Raw genomic sequence first — 9,822 nt, 5'->3', positions numbered from 1 at the left:
CCGTAAGACAATGAGTGACCCCCTCGTTCCTATTATAATACATGACAATAGCTCATTGTTTGGAAAAATACTTCATATTGTTTTATTTTAGTGAAACTTCTAAAATTCAGATCAGCTAGAAGATGAGGCTGGCCTGAACTTTTTTTAAAAAAGATTTTTATTTATTTATTTGAGAGAGAGAAGGAATGCATGGGGGGGTGCAGAGAGAGAGAGAGATTGAGAGAAGCAGACTCCCCACTGAGTGCAGAGCCAGACACGGGGCTTGATCCCCCAACACTGAGATCAGGACCCAAGCTGAAACCAAGAGTCAGAGGCTTAACTGACTGAGCCATACAAGCGCCCCAAGACTGGCCCAAACTTAATACAATTAGAAAATTCACAACCTTTTTTTTTTTTAAGATTTTATGTATTTATTTAACAGAGAGAGACAGCCAGCAAGAGAGGGAACACAGGCAGGGGGAGTGAGAGAGGAAGAAGCAGGCTTCCCAGAGGAGAAGCCTGATGTGGGGCTCGATCCCACGACTCTGGGATCACGCCCTGAGCCGAAGGCAGACGCTTAACGACTGAGCCACCCAGGCGCCCCTAGAAAATTCACAACTTTAAAAAAATTCTAGGCAGTAAACTCTTAAAGGCACAGAGCATGTTGCACCTCTTTGTTTCCTTAGTATGTAGCTGGGTAATTCAGGCAAGGCACCAAGTGTCTCAGTTTCTTCATCTGTGAAATGGCCACAGTACTAGTACCCAATACATCATAGGCCTATGGTGAGGGCTAAATGTTTGGAAGGCCCTCGACCCAGGGCCCAGCATGTAATAACACCTAATAGATGTCCCCTGTTGTTATTAGGCTTTAAAGGACACGGTAATTGCTGCTTGATGACCACAAAATGCAACTTGCTCCCTTTCAACAACTCAGAATGCTCCCCAAGTCCTACCAAGAAGAAATCCTGTTCTGTCTTCTTCAAAGAACGGATGAGTCATTTATGATTCACGGCATATTTGCGTACCAACAATTACTATGCTAGAGTTCTTTCAAGAGCACATTGTTTAATTAAACCTCACATTCCCCTGCACTCGCGTTTGTCCTCTGAGTTTTCTCAGTAAATCTTTTCTTTTAAGTAGTGTAGAAGAGAGCGTCCGTCCAGGCTAACCATGTACCCTTACCCACATTTTAATTAGTGGTCTCTAAAAGGATGCCGTTACGTGTGTTTTAACTCACTGTAGCAGCAGACAGAACGCTTACTCCCCATCACGCACATTTGCTTCTGAGACGGAGCCCCGGTATATTCTCAGTTCAATGTCAGCTGCCTTTCTCTCCCAACCATCCCTTGGCCTTAAACTCCCTTGTTTCTTTCCATCTTGGAACAATCCTTGAATTCATTACAGGGCCCTGCAGTTTCCACTTCCTTTTTCATAACTTCCTTACTCAGAAAGCCCCCCATGGTTTTGGTTGGTTGTTTTTTTAAGTAGGTTCTACGCACCGCGGGGCTTGAATTCACGACCCTGAGATCAAGACCTGAGCTGAGACCAAGAGTTGGACGCTTAACCAGCTGAGCCACCTGGGAACCCACCCCACGGTTTTGGTTTTAAGCTAGGTGTTTCGTGATTTTGTGACTGCGTTCTCGGCTCCAGATGGCCTTAGCAATAGCGAGATGAGAGTTAAACAGAGTGTTCAGGGACTGAACTAGCTGGACATCCCTGGGCTGCCTCCATCACGTGTGGGGCCCTGGGAAAGAGATCCCCAGGAAGCCTGCATTCCTTATGCTGGGAGACCCGGCCTGGCCCCGCCCACTCCAGGCCAGGCAACCTCCGCCCATCAGCACCCCTATCTCACTGCTTTCTAAGCTCCTCAGAGCAGCAGAGGCTGGAAAGCCCAGTTCAAACGTAGAATTCTTGGCCTCCTTGAAACTCCATACTACCATGTGGTGGCATGGGGAGGTGGTTCCTGCTGCCCAGTCGGCAGCCCACCCCCCTTTTCCTCTGAGGGGAGAAGAAAGGCTCTGGGGCCATGACAGCTCTCACATCCAGGCATGTGGACGCCCAGCTCTGCATCCGAGCAGACCTCCTGGAGGTGGCTGCCCATTGGCCGTTCCATGGACTGGCAACCCAGGGAAGACACACCTGGGAAGGGGTCCTGGCTACCTGGAGAATGTTCTAGAAGGGAGGACTTGGGATTATCCCTTGAAAGGGATCTTTTGTCTGGATCTCAAGGTAGTGCTTACTAGGCATTATCATTCTTTTCACAGAAGATGTAGTCCCTGACCCCAAACTGTGTACTGGAGAGTGAAGTTCAATCAAATATAAGAGGGGATTGTTTTTGAACTTCGAGGTATATTCTACACATGATAAAAACTTCAGATGAGGTCAAAGGCAGGAGAGAGCTTAGATGCTAGTGTTGCTACAAGAGCCTTCCTTGGGGACCAAACCAGGTCTCAAACAAAGTAGAGGAATGTCTGTTATATTTATATTAGAATTGACCATGGCCTTTTTCTTTGTTATTGTCAACATCATCATGTGTTTTCTGGGACCTTCTTTTTCTTTAAGTTTTTGTCTGGAAAACAAGAGCTCCGTTTTCTGCCGGTCTTCCTTTGGTACAGTCCCCAACCTGAGGACACGCTCCTTAAAGACCCGCTCCTTGCCTCCGCCGCCTGCGCGAAGATGGTTTCTAAAAGGTTCAGATGAACTGTGCCACACTCGAGGGCCAAGGAGGGTTCAGAGGTTTCGGAAGAGGAACGTTTTGTCTGAAACAGACTGCTATGAATTGTGCCAACGCCGCCCTGGTGCTTTCCTCCTGGTCTTCCAAGTGTGGCCCCGCGTTGTCCCCTCCATCGTTTGCCGGGTGTAATGACAAGTACCAAGGCAGGGTGGGAACATCTCCGTTTCCTCTTTCTCTACCTTGCTGCCGGGGGAAGCCCGGGGGTGGCTTGGGAGATAAATCCCGAGGCTCGGTGCAGCTGTCCTGTAGAGACTTGTCTTCCCCGTGAGCCAGGGCCTGTCCCTTGTCACGTGTGTGTTTGTAACTGTAGATAGAGTTGATTGTTTGGTTCAGGGCATGACACGATCATTGCCTTACGCAGCTCCAGAACTCAGGCAGATGAGCTGCGGACACCCATTTCTTGGGTCGTCAGTGAACACGCTGAAATCCCCGTCGTGGCTTTTCAGCTGTGGAAGCTGTGATCAAGTGGGAGGGATTTGGACGGTAAATCACAACAACCCGCTTGGTCCCGGAGCCTGTCTTCTGTCCTCCACTGCAGGCACTCCTACCGAAGCCCTCGCCAAGGACGGTACAGGCACCCAGGACGCGCGGGGGGTGGTGCCGTGATCAGCAGGGGATTGTGAGTTGGGGCCAGGCCGTTGGCCTCCCTCGGCCTTGTGTTCTCATCTGTAAGCAGGCAGTCGCACGGACGGGTCTCTCAGGGACTCCGGGAAATTGAAAGAAGTAGAAATGGGATACCTGGCACTTGGGTGGTCAGAATCAATCTGGAAGAGTCACTGTCCTGGAACGGAGCGGCTGCCTGGAAGATCTGGGTGTGCTTGTCCCTTTGTGTGGTCCCGGGGTGGGGTCCCCAGACCGCCCGTGGCTCTTACAGAGCAAGTTCTCTGTGCTTAGCGGCTGTTTCTATAGCTGTAGCAGATGATTCCAGCAAGTTTAGCATCCTGCCAACAAAGGAGGAAATGCGCTCTTTCCTGAATTCTCATTAAACATGGGTGAAAACATTACCAAATTTAACTGCAAAGTATAACTTTTAGAAAGTGCTTGCCATGGGCATGCCCTCCCCCAGCCTTCTAGAGCGGTCTAGATGCACAAGAGCTCAGTCATGACCCTCCCTCAAGTTCTCTCACCTCATGCGGATCCCATCAGGACCCTACAGTGTTGGGAGAACATTCATTTTCCTGAACTCTCTGGGGTAGTTTCTCTCTTGACCTGATTCCATGTAATCAGGCAGCCAGTGTCTCCCAGACCAAGTCAGAGGAAATTCTGAGCAAGGCCCTATGTGTGCTGGGAAGGTAAAGAGATCATTTTCCATTTCTCGCTTCTCTCTCAAAGCACAAAAACAACGGGCCTGTCTGGCCCCGCTCCTGCTTTCTGTCTCTAAAGCATCCCGGCGCCAACACTCCTGCTCCCACTGTATTAATGCGCTGGGATGGTCCCTTCGTGGTGCTGTGTATCTATCCCATGGGGTTATCAGAGGGCAGACGCCAGCAGGGAAGACGCTGTTGACTCATTCTCGCGGACATCATCCCTGGTATTATCAAAGCAATGATAAAATATGGCTCTTAAAAATACAATATTAAATACCCAACTGAGGACTCTCGGTGTAACTTATTTGCCTGACAACCTTCTATTTTTCTGATGGAGAGTTGAACTGAGGAAAAATAAACCCCAAGAAGTATACTTTCTTCATGTTCTTCCAGTAGACGAAGAAATGTGGGCATTTTCTCATTTATTTTCCATAATTAAGTAAATAAATAAACAAATCTGCCCTCCAAATTCCACAAAGAGTCTAGAAATTAGAAATTGTGGACAGCCCCGCCATCTGGGTGGGCTGATTGAGGGTGGGGGTGGTAGCAGGGATTTAGGCGCAGAGCAAACCTTCTCCATTTAAGAAAAGAAAATGAAGTGGTTGCAAAATGCAGGTTCTGGAAGAAGGGCTACAAAATGAAAATGTCATTTATCACAGAATTCATCCCATGCTGCACGACGCTTCGAGGTGTCCTAAAAGTTCATTCAGGCTGAGGCTCATGAAGAGCTTACCTTCTGAAAGAATCAGGCTCAACATTCCAGTGAGGTCAGGAAACACAAGCAAACAACACCAAAATCAGGGGTGGGGGTTGGGGGGGGAACCGAAGGGCCTGAAGAGCAGGCGACAAAATGCTACCTGAGGAAGAGGCCGAAACCACACGGAGCCAGGGACAAGGCTCAGAAAGGAAGATGGGACCTCGGACTCCAAGCTTCTCGCCCACCATCCCACAGTGGTACCCCAATGCTTTGGCTGACATTTGTCCAAGTATGATCCTAGTGCCCACTAGTGCCTCAGAACCCCGGGGACTTGTTAAAAATGCAGATTCCTGGGCCCCATCCTCATCTTCCCGAATTAGAACCTTCAGGAATGAGAAGGTGGAATCCGCATTTGATGCAAATAGCCCAGGGTCAGGTTATTCTGATGTGGCTCTCCAGCTCCCTATTATATACTCAGACAGTAAGCACTTACCAGGTCCTGCTGTATACAGAGAAGCATCCTAGGTGTCCTGTGGATGGAGGAAGAAGCAGAAGGTGGTTCTGTACCCTAAGGCATTCCTTCCAGATCCACTTGCTTGCTGGCGGGTGTTCCTAGGAAGCTCCAGTGCCTCAGCCTCACCGGTTTCTCTTCTGGCAAAGAGAAAACCAAATTCAGACTGGGCCAGTGGTTCATTGCCCAGATGTGGAGGAAGGGTCAAGTCAGAAGGGGGCCATTTCCCACAGGACTCTGGGAACTGCGGAGAAAATGCCAAGCAAAGACAGCTGGTGGGACAGGAGGTGGTGGGGAGAAGGGACGGGCCAGCAGACCCGGGCCTTACCGACAAGGTGTCCAGCCCCACTCCTCTCCACCCCCATCTACCCACCCCCATTTACCCACTTGGCTCCACTCACCCCAGAGAGCCCCCCTCACACTTCCTTTTCCCACCCCCGCATTGGCACAAGAACTCCAAGATCAGGATGCAGCAGGCTGGTTAACTATTTTTTAAAAAGACTTTATTTGTCAGAGAGAGAGAGAAGGGGGAGCAGCTGAGGGAGAGGGAGAAGCAGGCTCCCAGCTGAACTGGGCTCCATTCCAGAACTCCAGGATCACGACCTGAGCCAAAGGCAGATGCTTAACAGACTGAGACCCCCCCAGACATACCTGATTATTAAAGAAGGTTAACCACACTTGTGCCTCCTCACTTCACTCTGCAAGAGTCCTCCTCCCCACCCAGTCTCTCTCCCTCCACCCCCCACATTCCTACCCACCCGCCTGTCTGTTGTCTGTAGCCAAGCCCATGGCCTTGAAGCCTGCTCTGTGAGATGGGAATCCCCCAATTGTTTCTTCCAAAGGGAAGGCCTTTGTCAGAACCCAAGCCCAGGAGAGGCCTCAGCGGTCTGGGGCTGGGCACCCGGGTCCTCTATCGCTGATGGGACTCCCGAGGTCAGCCAGGCACCTCCTGCACCAAGCTCTGGACAAAGTGCGGCGCCTGCGCCACCCAGTGGGCGCAGCGGGAACTGCACGCCCCCGCGATTCCCTGCTCCCTCCCACCGCTGCGGGCTGAGCACCCAGACAATTAAGAACAATGCTTGGCGCCGAGCAATGCTCGGTGTAAGGTTGCTATCATCCCGTGCCAAGAACGAATCCACTTTTAGCAAAAGAAGAAACGAGAATGGTAGTAATACTAACAGTGCAGACGAAGACGGTAACATCTACTATTTCAATGGCGCTTTAAATTTCTCCAAGTGTGCATGTTCGGGCCGGTGGACTTTTACAGGAGGTGGCAGAATCAAGGGGTCTGCAGGCCTATCACCCGTCTGCGTCTTGGAGTCCTGGGCTAAAAGTGACTGAGAAGCACTCATTTATCCACTGAGCTGCCCCTTCCCTTTATACTTCAGCCCCCGCCTCCTGAGCACAAGCTGCCTGCGGAACTGCACCCTCTCCTGCGGCCAGGGCAGCTCCCCTAAGGGTCTCGGTGCCCCCCTCACTTGGCCTCCCCAAAGCGAAGGGATATCTTCCGCTGGGAGCTCTCCTTAGCTGTGAGAGCGGACAAAGGCGCAGAGAGGGGAAGGGAGGTTCCGGAGAAGGGGAGGGTGTTGTGCATTTCATCTCCTTGCCCTGAGGATGCTGCTTTAAGCGGGGTGGGGTGAGGGGTGGGGGCTAGAACGCGTGGATCCACGGGCTTGTCCTCAGGCTCACAGGCTCTTCACCCTGCGCCTGGCTATGTAGGAGGAGGAAGGTGGCAACCAGAGCAGAGCCCCTCCAGCACACCCCTGCACCCCCAGGCCTGAGGCTACTCGCTGCCAGGGTGTAGGAGCTGCACTGAGCACCACCTGTAGGAAACCAGGTCATGGTAAAGAAATGTATGGATGCATGCACCCTTCCCCACACCTGCTATGCATCCGGCCCTCGCCAGGATGCCAGTACTTATTCAAGCTGCCCACATGTCATCTCGGAGGAATTTCCCCTCACGGTCCTAGGCAAACAGCCCCTAGGCAAACAGCCCCCATGGCTCCTCCTCTACTCTGGCATTATTCTATGCAGAGGGGAGCCAAGGGAGGAAGGGTAAGTGGTAGGAGGTGAGACGTGAGAGATGGACAAAGGCCCAAGGAGATAGGGTCTTGTCCGGTGAAATAAGGGGTGTCATGTATGTTCTGAGTCTGAAAAGGAGGGCTAGGATCTGACTTACATTTGTAAAACATCCTTCTGACTGCCCTTTGGGGAACTCCAGTGGGGAGGACAGGAATAACAGAAGCAGGGGACTGTTTCCGAGGCTGGTGGTAAGGCCACTGTGGCTTGGACAAAGGCAGTAGCAACGGAGATGGTGAGAGGAGGCCAGATTTGGGATAGGTCTTGGACAGTGGTTGGACAGGAATCTCTCATGGATTGGGGCGTGATGTGTAAGGGGAAGGAAGAAAGGCTCATTCTTAGGATTTGTCCAGAGCAACTGAAGAATGACAATTGCTAGTATTCATTGTTAACCAGACACTCTTCTAAACCTTTGAAGTATTTTAAAGCTGTTTAGATCTCACAACACTCCTACGAACTAGGCATTATTGTTCCCATTATACAGAAGAGGGCATTGAGGCACAGAGTTTAATCAGTTTGCATAAAGTCACACAGCCAGCAAGCAGGAAAGCTGGGATTTGAACCCAGAGCTTAACAGTTCTCCGTCTTCATAGAAAAGAAGACTGTCATTAACTGTGACTGGGGGAAGACTGGGGGAAGAAGAGGGGGCAACATGAATCGAGGGATCCATTTTGGGTGTGTTCAGAAGAGATGACTTTTCAACATCCAACTTAGGTGTATGATTCTGGCTTAATGGCAGGGAGGGAGCATTTGGGTCTAAGTGTTAACCCAGAAGGGGGATTAAATGCCTGACTTGAATGGGTGGGATGGAAATTGATCTTTCAGAGTACCCCATCAGGCCTCAGGGGCATCAGGAAAGTGTTGAGAACCACCATTCTAGAGCAGCACTTGTTTTCATCTGAGGATCCCATGAAAAGCTCTGGCCTTGCTCTGAAAAATGACATGTGCACACATGCGACACCTTCTACCCAATCTCAGGGTGCTCGCGGGTCACGTGCTCTTTCTCCCCACCCTGCAGAGCTTGCACCTGTTCTCTCCCGGCCCAGCCACCTGCGGACTCGGACCTGTGAGGGAAGGTACAGCGACAGAAGAGAACATGTTTATAGCTATGGCAGCGAGGCTGAGAGAGCACGGTGAAGGCTGCATCCCATGTTCCGTGGCGGCAGTCTCAGCAGCGCTGGCCTGCCTTGGGACATGCCTGTGTCTCCAGCGTGGTTCTCCGGTCTCCCGCTGACCGTGTCTGTGAGAGTCTCCACGTCCACTCCAGTGTGTTCCCTCCCTGCTGGTGCCAGCTAGTCAGTGTGGCCGCCTGCCTCCCAGGACTCTTGCCGTCCTGGCTGTGCTGGGCTCCCAGCTGCTGTCTCGCTCCCCTGCCCGGTAACAGGGTCAAGATTCTTCTCCTCCCTTCTCCTGGAGTCAGGATTCTTGGCTTGTCCAAGTCTTGCTGTGCTTTCCCTGCCAGATCCCCACCGTGCCCTCTGGAAGGGGAGGGCTTCTCTGCTGGAAAGCCACACCCAAAGGCACGGGTTCTAACAGCAGCCATCATGTCCCAGGGACAGTCTTTGGATTTTTCTGGCTCTGAATTAGCTTTGACAAGTCATCAAACCTCCTAGTCTCCTTGTCCCTGGGAGTTTTCCTGACTTCACAAGACCAACCGAGGCCGGAGTCCGACTCCCAAGGGGACTGCAAGCCTCTGAGTCAGAGATGGGACTGCAAGGCTAACAGCGTCTCTCGGGTGGAGCCTGGGCTGGGCCAGGGTAGAGCCATCTCAGCGTTCCCAACAGCGGTGGATGCCCTCTGGGCCCTCTGTGCTATGCTGGAACATAATCCTTTCCAAGAAGGAAGGAAAGCGGGGGCTCCTGACTCACAGCTGTGTCCTCCTGCAGACAAGTATGTGGCTAATGGATCCCATCAGAATGTCTGAGCGCTGGGCTCACGTCTCATGGCCACTGCCCCCTCACACGCTGGGCAGAGCTTCCGACAGTGCACACTACTTGTGGTCCTCAGGGGTCTTGAAATACCCAGCTGCTTCTGTCCTGGTTGGTAAGCAGCTGCTGTCCTGAGCCCCTGCTCCCACACAAATGCCACCTGCCCATCATTACCCCGGTCCTTTCCCAGGAGACCCCAGATCCCAATCCAGCAACTAGAGGGTCACAGCTGGCACAGCCAGCACTTCCATAGTCTAGTGGGTCAGGGTCGATGGTTATGTATTGTGGGTATCACTCCTGCCTGCCCACAAGGATTCTCAGAGCCCATTTGCTCCTGACTTTTCTCCTATCACCATGTGCTGCCTGCTCAGCCCCACCACTTCTCAGCACCTAACTAATAACCAGCCTGTCTTCCTTACCCGGTTCAAATCCAGCCTCCTCCAGGAAACTGTCCTGATGGCATAGTCCTCACATCCACCTCACTTTGCCTTCCTTTGGCCTCACATGGACTCTGCTTCACCAAAGATGGCTTGCTTGAAGTTCTTGGAGGGTCTCAAACTTCTCATTGCTTGGTTGGTTGATTGCTT

Source organism: Ursus arctos, unplaced genomic scaffold (assembly GCF_023065955.2).
Source record: "Ursus arctos isolate Adak ecotype North America unplaced genomic scaffold, UrsArc2.0 scaffold_2, whole genome shotgun sequence".
Taxonomy (NCBI): domain Eukaryota; kingdom Metazoa; phylum Chordata; class Mammalia; order Carnivora; family Ursidae; genus Ursus; species Ursus arctos.
The sequence above is the reverse complement of the archived record's forward strand: the minus strand, read 5'-3'. Positions refer to the sequence as shown.